The sequence below is a fragment of the Gnatocerus cornutus genome, chromosome 10 (assembly GCF_029298725.1).
Source record: "Gnatocerus cornutus isolate USDA-ARS CGAHR chromosome 10, icGnaCorn1.1, whole genome shotgun sequence".
Classification (NCBI taxonomy): Eukaryota; Metazoa; Arthropoda; class Insecta; order Coleoptera; family Tenebrionidae; genus Gnatocerus; species Gnatocerus cornutus.
Genome location: NC_142242.1, coordinates 6165505 through 6176123, shown reverse-complemented (window position 1 = coordinate 6176123; position 10619 = coordinate 6165505).

The window sequence follows — 10619 nt, the reverse complement described above, 5'->3', positions numbered from 1 at the left end:
AAGTCACAAAAAAATTAGCGGGCTAATATTATTTACGGAGCAAACGACTGCAGATTTTGTACATTAATACTACCAGCTGCTAAAGCTTGATTAAACAATGACAAGTATGCACTTCCTAACTATACTAATTAATTTATTATATATTTATTAGCCGTATTTACCAAGATCTGCTTCAGAGAACTACCGTATAAAAATTGCTTTTTGCTCCAGTTTTCATAATTTTCCAAAACAATTTATAACGAGATTAATGGACCGTTCCGTGAACTTGAATTGGAAGAGAAGAAGTTTTGTAATTGATGTATTTCAATTTATATTTCGTTTATTTCGTTGCTTTTAGTTGCCTGATATATTTTCAACTTCTCGGAAGTCATCAGTATTTTTTATATAATACAAAGCTAATCACATAATGAGACTGCACAAGTTGCAGCTTCATTTTAAAATAACAATTTCATTACAACAATAATAAATGGTTATGTTGACTGTTCTTGACAATTTGTTGCACCAACTTAAGATTAACGAGCACGTTTTTTATTTTCATGACAATTCCTTGTTGTAGCAGGTGGATTTTTTAATTATTGAACTTTGACACTTTTAGTGAAAAGACGACAGGTCTCTTGGTGCACCGTTACTACCCTAATTGCGGGCTAGTAGTTTATCTAGTTTGGGTGAAATAATTTTTTGCGAGTACGTCACCCCTAACCAGTCTGAGGTTGCACAGAGACAGCTGGTTATATTACTGTACCTATACTGATTTCTTCAAGCAGCTGATATCAGGTCTTGTTCCCAGTTAACACAGACCTATTGTGTGTCGACATATTCGTTGTATCTTACAAATTTCACATTTATAGCTCCCCTCCGACGGCCCAAAAATCGTTGAGTCCTTGGAGACCTCATCTCAACTCAATTTTTTCAATAACTCAATCAAATGACAGCTTCAAAAAGGACAACTCCCAAACTGAGGATTTCGGTTTCGTCCTTCAACTCGGGTACTTGTAATCTCATTTATTTGCTTGATATATTGTAAATAAATAAGTTATTATTATTAGATGATTTCATGGAAAATTTTCAAAAAATTTCGATGGTATTAGTCAACTTTCCCAAAAATTTTGTTTTTTGTTATTTGAGAATCAGTAACATGGTTGTCAATAATTTTTCTCCACTCGTTTTACACTCGTTTTATTTTCTTGTGGTTGTTTGTTCCTGGACTCGTTCATTTTACGATTCTAATGTGACTTTGTTGACTTTCCTTCTATAGCACTGACTGATTTGCTGCTGCATTTCTTCGGTGATGGCCTTGGTGAGTGCGTGAGAAACTCAATGTAATTTGTTAACAAGTGCAACACACAAAATACAACTTGGAGAAAGTGACGTTCTGTTGTTTTATTATGTATTTAAGAGTCATGTGTGATATTTGTTGGTCATAAACGGAAGGGGGTGTCGCGGTCTGCGAGCTCGCATCGGAGCGAGTCCGCATCTGCCCTGTGGCACACATGACGCCGTTTGACCCCCATGAATGCACTACTGTACTTGTTACGCTCTGTGTATTGTTTCAAATAAGTCCATTTATATTTACATCACCTAACCTTTGGCTTTGCTGTTGTGACCTCTGGCCGTTGGCGTTGGAACAATTCATTAATTGCCTTAATTACCCCTGCGCCGTTGGGAGCCAGCCAACACTCTCTGATAACTGTTTCAGCGCAAAACGCATGATTAACGTGTTTTACATGCATTAATAATCTCTGCACGTTTGAACACATGTATTTAAAAAAATAATAAACAAACATGCTATTGCATAACACCACCGATATGCACTTGTCATGTGGTCGTCAAAACCTAAGAAACGCTCCGAAAGAATGTTAAAAAAATAAATAAAGCTTGTTTAGCTTTCACCTTAAGCACGTTGTTAATTTGTTTAGCGGCTAAATACATATCTATTTAAGTAAATTTTGAATGCGGTGCGATTAAAACAAAGACAAATACCACGTGTTTTAAACAATCCTTTTAAACGAGTTTCCTGTTTTATAAACATTCGCAAACATTAGGTAATACTAAACGTTCTCACAAAAATGTGGGGTCGCCTATTTGCTCTAAGAACGTGGAAGTTGTACGTTTATTATTTTTGCAATTAGAACTAACAATGACTATTTTTCGTAATTTAAGTAATTCTAGATTAATTAATTAATAGTTTAATTAGATCCGCGTGTTTCTGCACCTAATACAGGTTTAAGTCAATAATTTTAAAGTTTATGAGAGGATTTTAAATAAACTCCAATATTTTACCGTCAGGGATTACACCTCACATTGCAGACGAAAAGAAACAAATTTGAATAATAATAGTATTATGTGAACGTGTTTTGAAATTCAAATAATTCCTAAAAATATATTTCTCACCTCCTGGTGTGGTTGTCTAAATCCTCCGACAGGAGACTTAGTGATATTCTTGCACTATAGTTCCTCCCTTTAGGATACAAATTCTCTAAATTTTCCCGCGACAAATTTGCTTTTATTCTTGTGGCGTAGAGTTGATAGGATTACATATTACAGCAATTAGCTCTCATAATCATGGCCAGTCAGAAATGTTTGTGATAAATAATGATTGAACATTAGTCAAGGTGTTCAACCCTTCCATAAAAAGTGGTCGGAGTAGTCTGTAATTACGAAAGAAATAATTTGAAGAAATTACCCTGAAGGTTAGTGTGCCCCACAGCTGAATATGTATCTAAAATTTACATCATAGAACTGATACTCTTTTCGGTATAAATAGATTTTAGCTCGTGCGCTATTGTCAAATATATTCTGAGAACCCTTGGAAGAATCTTGTACGTTGAAGAAGCAGCTGTATCACAAGTAATCCCCTTGTATAATTTATATACCTATATATAGGTGCACAAACGTTATCAAGCATTATATTCCCACATCAGGTATATAACGTTTTATCGGTCGCCAAAACTTCCGTCTATCTCAGGTAGTTCCGGTATTAAATCTCACTGTTACGTTTTGTACTGTAGATTGGGGATGCAGGAGATTTAGTTCTCGCTAGGGTCAACTCTCTATAAATTAGAGCTAAGCCCCTTAATCGAATTGAAACCGAATTGCTGGGGTCCCCAATTTTCCGAGCGTAATATTTTTTTTAAACTTAAAACAATAGACTCTTTCAATAAAATTCTCAACGTCCACGCCGTCATTCATTTAAGACACGAACAAGAATATAAAGGGCCGTCCAAAGGGTGTGGGTGTGCGGATCATTTAGTAAAGGCTTTATTCAACCGCGATGGGCGTCTCTGCTTTGAATTTCCACCGTAAATATTGTTTTAATTAAATCTGAGAACGAACGTGTGTGGTAAGCTTGAGGAGACTCTTGTAACGGACAAATTTTATTCTTGTGTTGGTCCATAGTCGTCTACATCCGTTGACTAAAGCGACTACGCCCACCAAAATGACGTTTAGTTTATTATCATCAAACTTGTATTTTACTAGTGGAAGTAATATAACAGTACAAGCTAAATTTAGTACAACCGTCGTTGGACCCGTCTTAATACAGTTTTAGCCGTTTCAGGATGCAGATTTATTGTGTTTACACACTCCTTCACATTCTCGTGTAAAAACGGTTTCTAAGCGGTACGGAGATTACTTGGAAAAAAATGCAATAAAATATAATTTAGTTATTTAGAAAAAACGAGCAATTTTTGATGGGCGTTTTAAGGAATAGTTTCTCCCTGTTCTATTTTTTTAAAACAGACGTATTCCTGGAAAAGTGAAAATAGTACTTTATATTCGAAATTAAATAAATACATGTTGTTTCCTGAGAGTCAACAAATAAGAGTTGGATTAATCGTTGCAAATGTTATCGGACTCTTGATAATAAATATCGTGGTCACCCATTTAGCCATCCGGTTCCTCCAGATGGCGGTGGAGTACTGCGATGTGGAATACCGGAATAAATCTGCGATTTACAATTTTTCAGAACTCTAACACAAATGTCCAAAAAGTTGATGATATAGTACCGTACCATTCATCAAAACTTATTTCCAGTACTACTCAACGGGAGAGTATTTGTCTTTTTTCTCTGGCCTTGTGTATGTGTATGAGAACTGAAATGTTTTGATGCCATCTCTGTCGTGCAGGATTCATTGTACAATGTAGACGTCCTTCTTCAGTTTAGAATGTATGTACCTTGAAAACTTAAACGGTAATAAAGTTAATCTTATGTCATTGTTACGTCGTATCCTTTTCCGCATCTGTGTTAAAAAATCATCCCTAACCAAAACGCTGTCTCTTCTCGACCCTTCACGTAGTACTAATTATGTCAAGAACTTGTCGGAAATATTTCATAAACAACTAATTCAAGCTTAATAAAAGACCACTCCTTTGATTTTAAATTCGTGTATGTTTAGCAGACGCGGGCGGATATAAAAAGAAAAAAAACTGTAGTGCTGAGAGGGTAAACTTAAAAAAAAAAATTCAAAACACACCAGTCTTATAAGGTGTATGGTAATGATTCCTTATAATCGGTCCAGTTTTCTAGTTTATAATGTTGTATTACTTTTTTTTAATTTGTCCATTATTTGAGATTTATCAGAGCAACGACAACGGGTGAGATATAAATGAATTCAATTGAGGGTGAAGCGGGCTCGGAGTGCTGGTAAAACCGCATTCCAGACATCAGACGAGACTTAATAAAAGATAGAACGACCAAGCTCCTTGGTCCATACAGCCAGGAAGTTAAAGGTATAGAAACCGTGATAAAGTTTATCCAACGGTCAACGGTTTGGTCTAAGCTTCGGACCACCTCGGGATCTACCTGAAATCCGGCGATTTCGTCGCGAAAGCTGAGAGAGCTTTTGAATACGACATTGTACGTTGATAATTACGAACATTATGTAAGTCGGCGGAGAAAAATATTTATACGTTTTATTACGGATATAAAACGCCACTAGTTTATTTATTAAGCGGTTGACACTTGACTGTTCTCACGGATTAATAACTATCTAATTTCACTACAACAACATAATTTTTACATTTAATAAGGTTTACTTGTGTTACAGATACTTTACTTGGAAAATTTAGAAAACTTGAGAATTTTTAATGAAGCAAATTCCTGAATGACGCAGTTTTAACGAAATCATTGATTTTTTAAAGATGACTTTTGTATTTTAATTATAGAGTAATTTCACGTAGAGATCGCTTCTGGGAATATTTGTTAGTAATAAATAGCAAGTGTTCAAATGCATACATGAAAATCCAAGCTATGTTTCTACTAGGAAAAGCGCTAAACATATGGCAAATACAATCATTTTTATAGCGCTAATTTTAAACGGAAATGCCTCAATACGAATATGCATTACAAATGTTGATCACTTGTTGAGTGAAAATTATTATTTTTATGTTAAACATTTTCCCACTAGTACTAATTGCTTTCTGATGACCACAACCCCGCTTAAATTACACTAAGTAATTATTGGTTCTAATTACAGATACAATAATTCCATTTCAATACCTTCATGGTAATCATGTTGGATTGTACGCAGACGAGACCTTTTCCGGTTAAAATAGCATGTCAGATAACCGAGGATTAACGTTGATGATAAATAATTGTATAGAGAGGGTTAAAGGATGTACGTCTTTGTTCTTGTAGCTAGTAATTTAAGAGATGTTGTCCGCGTCGGCGTGACTCCTAATTTTCTTGCACCGGGCTGCATTTATGATTAAAACAACAAAGGAAATGCAATGATTGAAATGGTAAGTGAACCATGAAAGGTCTGAAACCCATATCCGTGGAGAACATCTTTAGGATGTTGGTATGTAGTACGCTGCGTGTTACCGCATCGGAAAAAAAAGTTTGTTGCCTTTGCATTTCATAGTCTGGCGAACAAAGCTTGACATTTTTCAACCTGGCTTGATGAGATGGCACAATACTCTCTCATTAATGGGGTAACAAAAGGACCATCTCAAAGAAGATGGAAATTTTTGGAATAATTATGTACCGACAACACATCTCTCTAAAGGGCTTAACATTAAAAATATTGAAAAATTAATTTTCAACTGCCCAATTGATCTGACTGTGCCTTAAACTAGAGATGAATGAGGTCTTGCAGCTGCTAAATTAAGAATAATTAGAGAGGAAGCCGCGTCGCCGGCCCGAATTATATCATGAACGTAAATACGCGTTTAATCAAAATAAGGCCAAGGATCATCCTGTTTAGCGATAATTACGCGATTTGTGTATTCTGGTAGCAAATAAGACAAGGCCAAAGAGCTAGGATTTGGGTTATCGAAAAAGTAGGTTTTGATTAACTACTTCGGCTCATAACTATGCGCGAAATAGCTAAGAATTTGCTCTGGCTTGAATTCCTAAGTGAAGCTATTTAGCGATTCCGGACGTACCGGAACAGTCGAATACGTGCTGCTGTAATTTGCTGTCGTACACTTGTAACGACGAATTTGGCAAGCACGTGACAATTGTACCTGACGAATCGTCTCGGTATAAAAATCCACGCAAATTTTAGGACGAAAAAGATGTTCGTTAAAAAATAACGATTAAATAGCGCAGTGGACAAAGCACACACACCTTATCCTTAGAAGTGCTTGCTCGACCGGATAGTCTTGTATCCGGCGAGTAAAAGGGCAATAAGAGAAGACAATGGTGGGTGCGTTCACCCGCTGTTCACTTGTTTTGAAGACACACGCCGACGACTTCGATCTTATAAACTAACATTAACAAGGAAGCTGTGTCTTATGTCATACAACGCATACGTGAGTTACGTGCCATCCTGTATGAACGATCTCTAACCGCCGCGCACGATCCCAAATTCCAAATTCCGAAAACCCACGCGTTACATAACAACTCTTAACTTCACTCAATCGTTAAACTTGGAGCGAGCTTTCGTGACAGTCTTATAAAAATGGAATTGTATTGTTAAACTTTATTTATTGATCAATAAAAAAAAAATAAGTTTTTTGGCGAATTTTTCTGGGTCATGTCGTTTTGGGGGTGATCCCGAAAAAATCCGTGAAGAAATACGTGCTGATTTGGAAATCCACGTATTTTAGCGCGTTTTGTGACGCCTCACTTCGGTTATGTATAGTTGGAACACCACAAAGACATTTTTAAGGCTAGACTAGCACTTGTTCAATAGCCTGAAAAGGTAAAATGCACTTGCCTTTAAAGGTAGAGGATTTTTGCCCAACACCAACACCCACCTGCCCGAACAACACATTTATTATGGAATCCTGGTTCTTGTCTTGCATGTCAAATTCATATCGAGACAAAACCATATCCTACCTGCTTTAGCGCCATTTTAGACGTGTTTTATTAATGGAATTCCCTACATTTTATTTCCCGAACAACAAAAGCGAGATTTGATACAAAGAGACTCATACCATAAAATTTTATACTTTCAAATTGTGTGAATAATGGCGGGCCGTTTCAACTCTTTGGTGTTTTATGGACGCGAAACGTTAGCCTTTATGAGAGTTTCAGGTAAACTACATCTTTGTTTCTTTCGTGTGGAATTATTCGTTACACCACGGTTCTATGTATAGACCAATTTGCAACATGTAAGTCTGCTTCAGGAGCATAATTAGGACTTCTGGTTCATTAAAACATAAACGGGTTCGATTTCCTGCAATAGGATAGCGAATATTTTGTTTTTCGTAATGGGATAAGATTACATCGTGCTCTCCGTATGCTTCCTGCAAGTCGTATGGTGACTACGTTATTTGATCTGTTTTAAAAACTTAAATCCAACGTTTTTCAAACCACGGCAACAGATTTGTGGGTTTATACAAATATTCGCATTAAAAATAATCAATCAAGAGTTCACTCAAAAAATATTAAGGATGTTTATTCATTCGATAACGCAAAAATAGATATTATCAAACAGCTGTTAAAAGAGTTTACTTATCAATAACGTTTGTTAATAAGATAAAATTGATTTTACTATAAAACGAGTTGTTTGGTTCTCATGAAATCTGGAGAAATTCCGGGATCTGTACTTGATTTAAATGTTTCTTTCCTTCGCAAATATGAGCGAATAATATTAATTAAATATGTATTATCCTTTTAGACCGCAGTGCTTCATATCTATCAAAAAGTGGATTTCCAGTATTGTCAGATTTCTTCAAATTTCGTTCCCTCTAAAAAGCGGTCTGTTTGGCTTGTACATAAACATAATACATGACCAAACAAACCTTTTTTCGAAGGCGTCAGACAAAGATTCGAGACTGGGTCAAAAACCTAACTGTGTCTTCCCGCCACGATGTTGTTAGTGTCCAGTCAGCTGACTAAAGTTCCCAGGCATTTAAAAATGTCGGCGATGCGGGTGGTGGTACGAATATATTCTACAAGGTTCTCAGCCCTCAGAGGTAGTAAACAACAATAGTCTCTAGTCATGGGTTTTTTAGTAAATCATCTCCAATCACAATGAAGATGGGGCGACCATGATTTTCTTTAATAACAGAGTTTAATGAGTATCGACAGTTTAGTATTGTAGATGGGATAAATGCAGTATTAATCTCAATGGCTACGAGTGAATATTCATATTTTGATACGATGTATCAACATCTGGTGAGCACGAGAGATTAACATCGACATATCGCATTGACAACAATTTATTAAGACGCTTGAGCTTGTACAATTTTATATCAATCTTTGTACTGTACATGGACGCCATAAAATTGGTACAACAGATGGTGCTAATAACATTTTACTGTCAATAAAAGGATGTATTTTATTAAAAAAAATTCTTTGATGCAGTACCTATACATTTTCAGGTTTTATTATTTGTTGACCAATTTAAAAATTGCAAGGCCTCTTGGGGGGCAGCTTTTGTCAGCTGATTACAGCCATCAGGTAGAGTCAGGTTAAAATTCCAATTGGACCCATTCTAAGAACGCTTCGGTGTCTTTCAGACTGTGAACAGCTGATCTGGGAAGCGGCCGGTACCAGATCAGTACCCTACCATTCTAACAGCTGATTACAGTTCAGTCACACTCGCTACAGGATCAGACTGTGAAGGTATTTTCGAAAAATGCGCGGGATTTTGAAGAACCTGCTCACGAAATTTCACAATGGACTTGTAGGAGTGTTTGCATGACAAAGACCTGTTCCATGATTTTTATTGTGGTGTGGATGCGAAGCGCTCAATTCTCATTCCGTCAGAAAACTAGAACGTTGTTGGTATAGTTCTAGTTCTGAACAAGTCACTCTAAATTTAAATTTGAATGCTAATGCTTATTATGTGTCTTTATGTAGTAACGGCCCGTTCGAGAAACTTGACGCTGACAGGTAACGTACTCGTGAAAAAAAATCGGTCGACCCGGTTATTAAACGGTTACAAGAACAAAAAAAATGGACCTGGAATACATTTAGGAACCACGTAAAAAATATCTACAGACAACACTAAGATGATAAAACAAAGGGGTCCTTTACAAGAGATTTCTAGTTTTTTTTTTTAAGCCGGGTTGATGAATTATTCTGCTGCCTTCACAGTTCATTGAAATTTACCGTTTCAAATATTTATTTATAGTTGAAGTATAAAAACTGCGGAGTGACACCATGGAAAAAATATGCAAAAGTGTATTTGTAGATTTGATTAGTACTTAACTTGCTCACTTGAAGAATGACTTGTTTAAGAGTTGTGTACTAGTTTTTGTAAGACCGCGTTCATGAAAGGATTTTTTAATGATTATGGACGTGGTGTATAAGATTTAACATAAAATCAGCAAGAGAGAGAGGAGTTGAAAGACCAGCGCCCAAGCACGACCACGGTCATGTCCCGCCAATTCTGGTTACATATTGGCATTGGCGGGATAATTTCCCGCCAGATCCTGGTAAAATGGATATTTTAGATGAGCTTTTATCTTTTGAAACCCGAAGATAAATGATAGTATCCGATGAGACTTTCGAAATCTTCCGGAGAACATTCCTTCGTCATCAAATAACTACTTTTGATACCATGGGAACTATTTAAATGGTAGTACGGCTACTAAACTCCATTCATGCATAGTGAAAGTGAAAATTGTAATTGAATTGTATCTGGTACTTTGGTATGTGCAGAGTAATTTGTCGTGAAATTCGCGCTATGCACAATTTGGCGCGAATCCACTTCCCACAATAAATTCATTCAATAAAGGTTTATCAATAACAATACAAGTTACTCTAGCAGAAACATTCCAAGCAATTGTGCTACCGAACGATATGTGAAAATCGTGGGGCTTTTCAAATTTCGGCTTGGCTAAAAGGGCGTTTTAGGGCGGATAATGTGGACCATTTGTGCATAGAACTCTCACGTATCCTTCATCTTCAACCTGTTCTTGGAATTCTTTAACGAATTACCGTCGCATCACCTACAGCAGCTTTTATGACATTTCCTGCTCGATTCACGGCTTCATTCCTTCACTCGCGTCAGTTCTGAAAATCACTTGACAAATATTTGCAATAAAAGAGAAGTAAAACTTGAGTAATTATAAGGATGTAACAAATGATGCAACAGGAGTCTTGTCATTGAATGGGAATCTTCATGGCGAGCAACATGCTGCATAACAAGTGATTTAAAAAATATTCTTGTATCTCTTTAAGTCAAGGGAAGTTCATCGGTCGAAGTGGCGGTTAGGCCTAA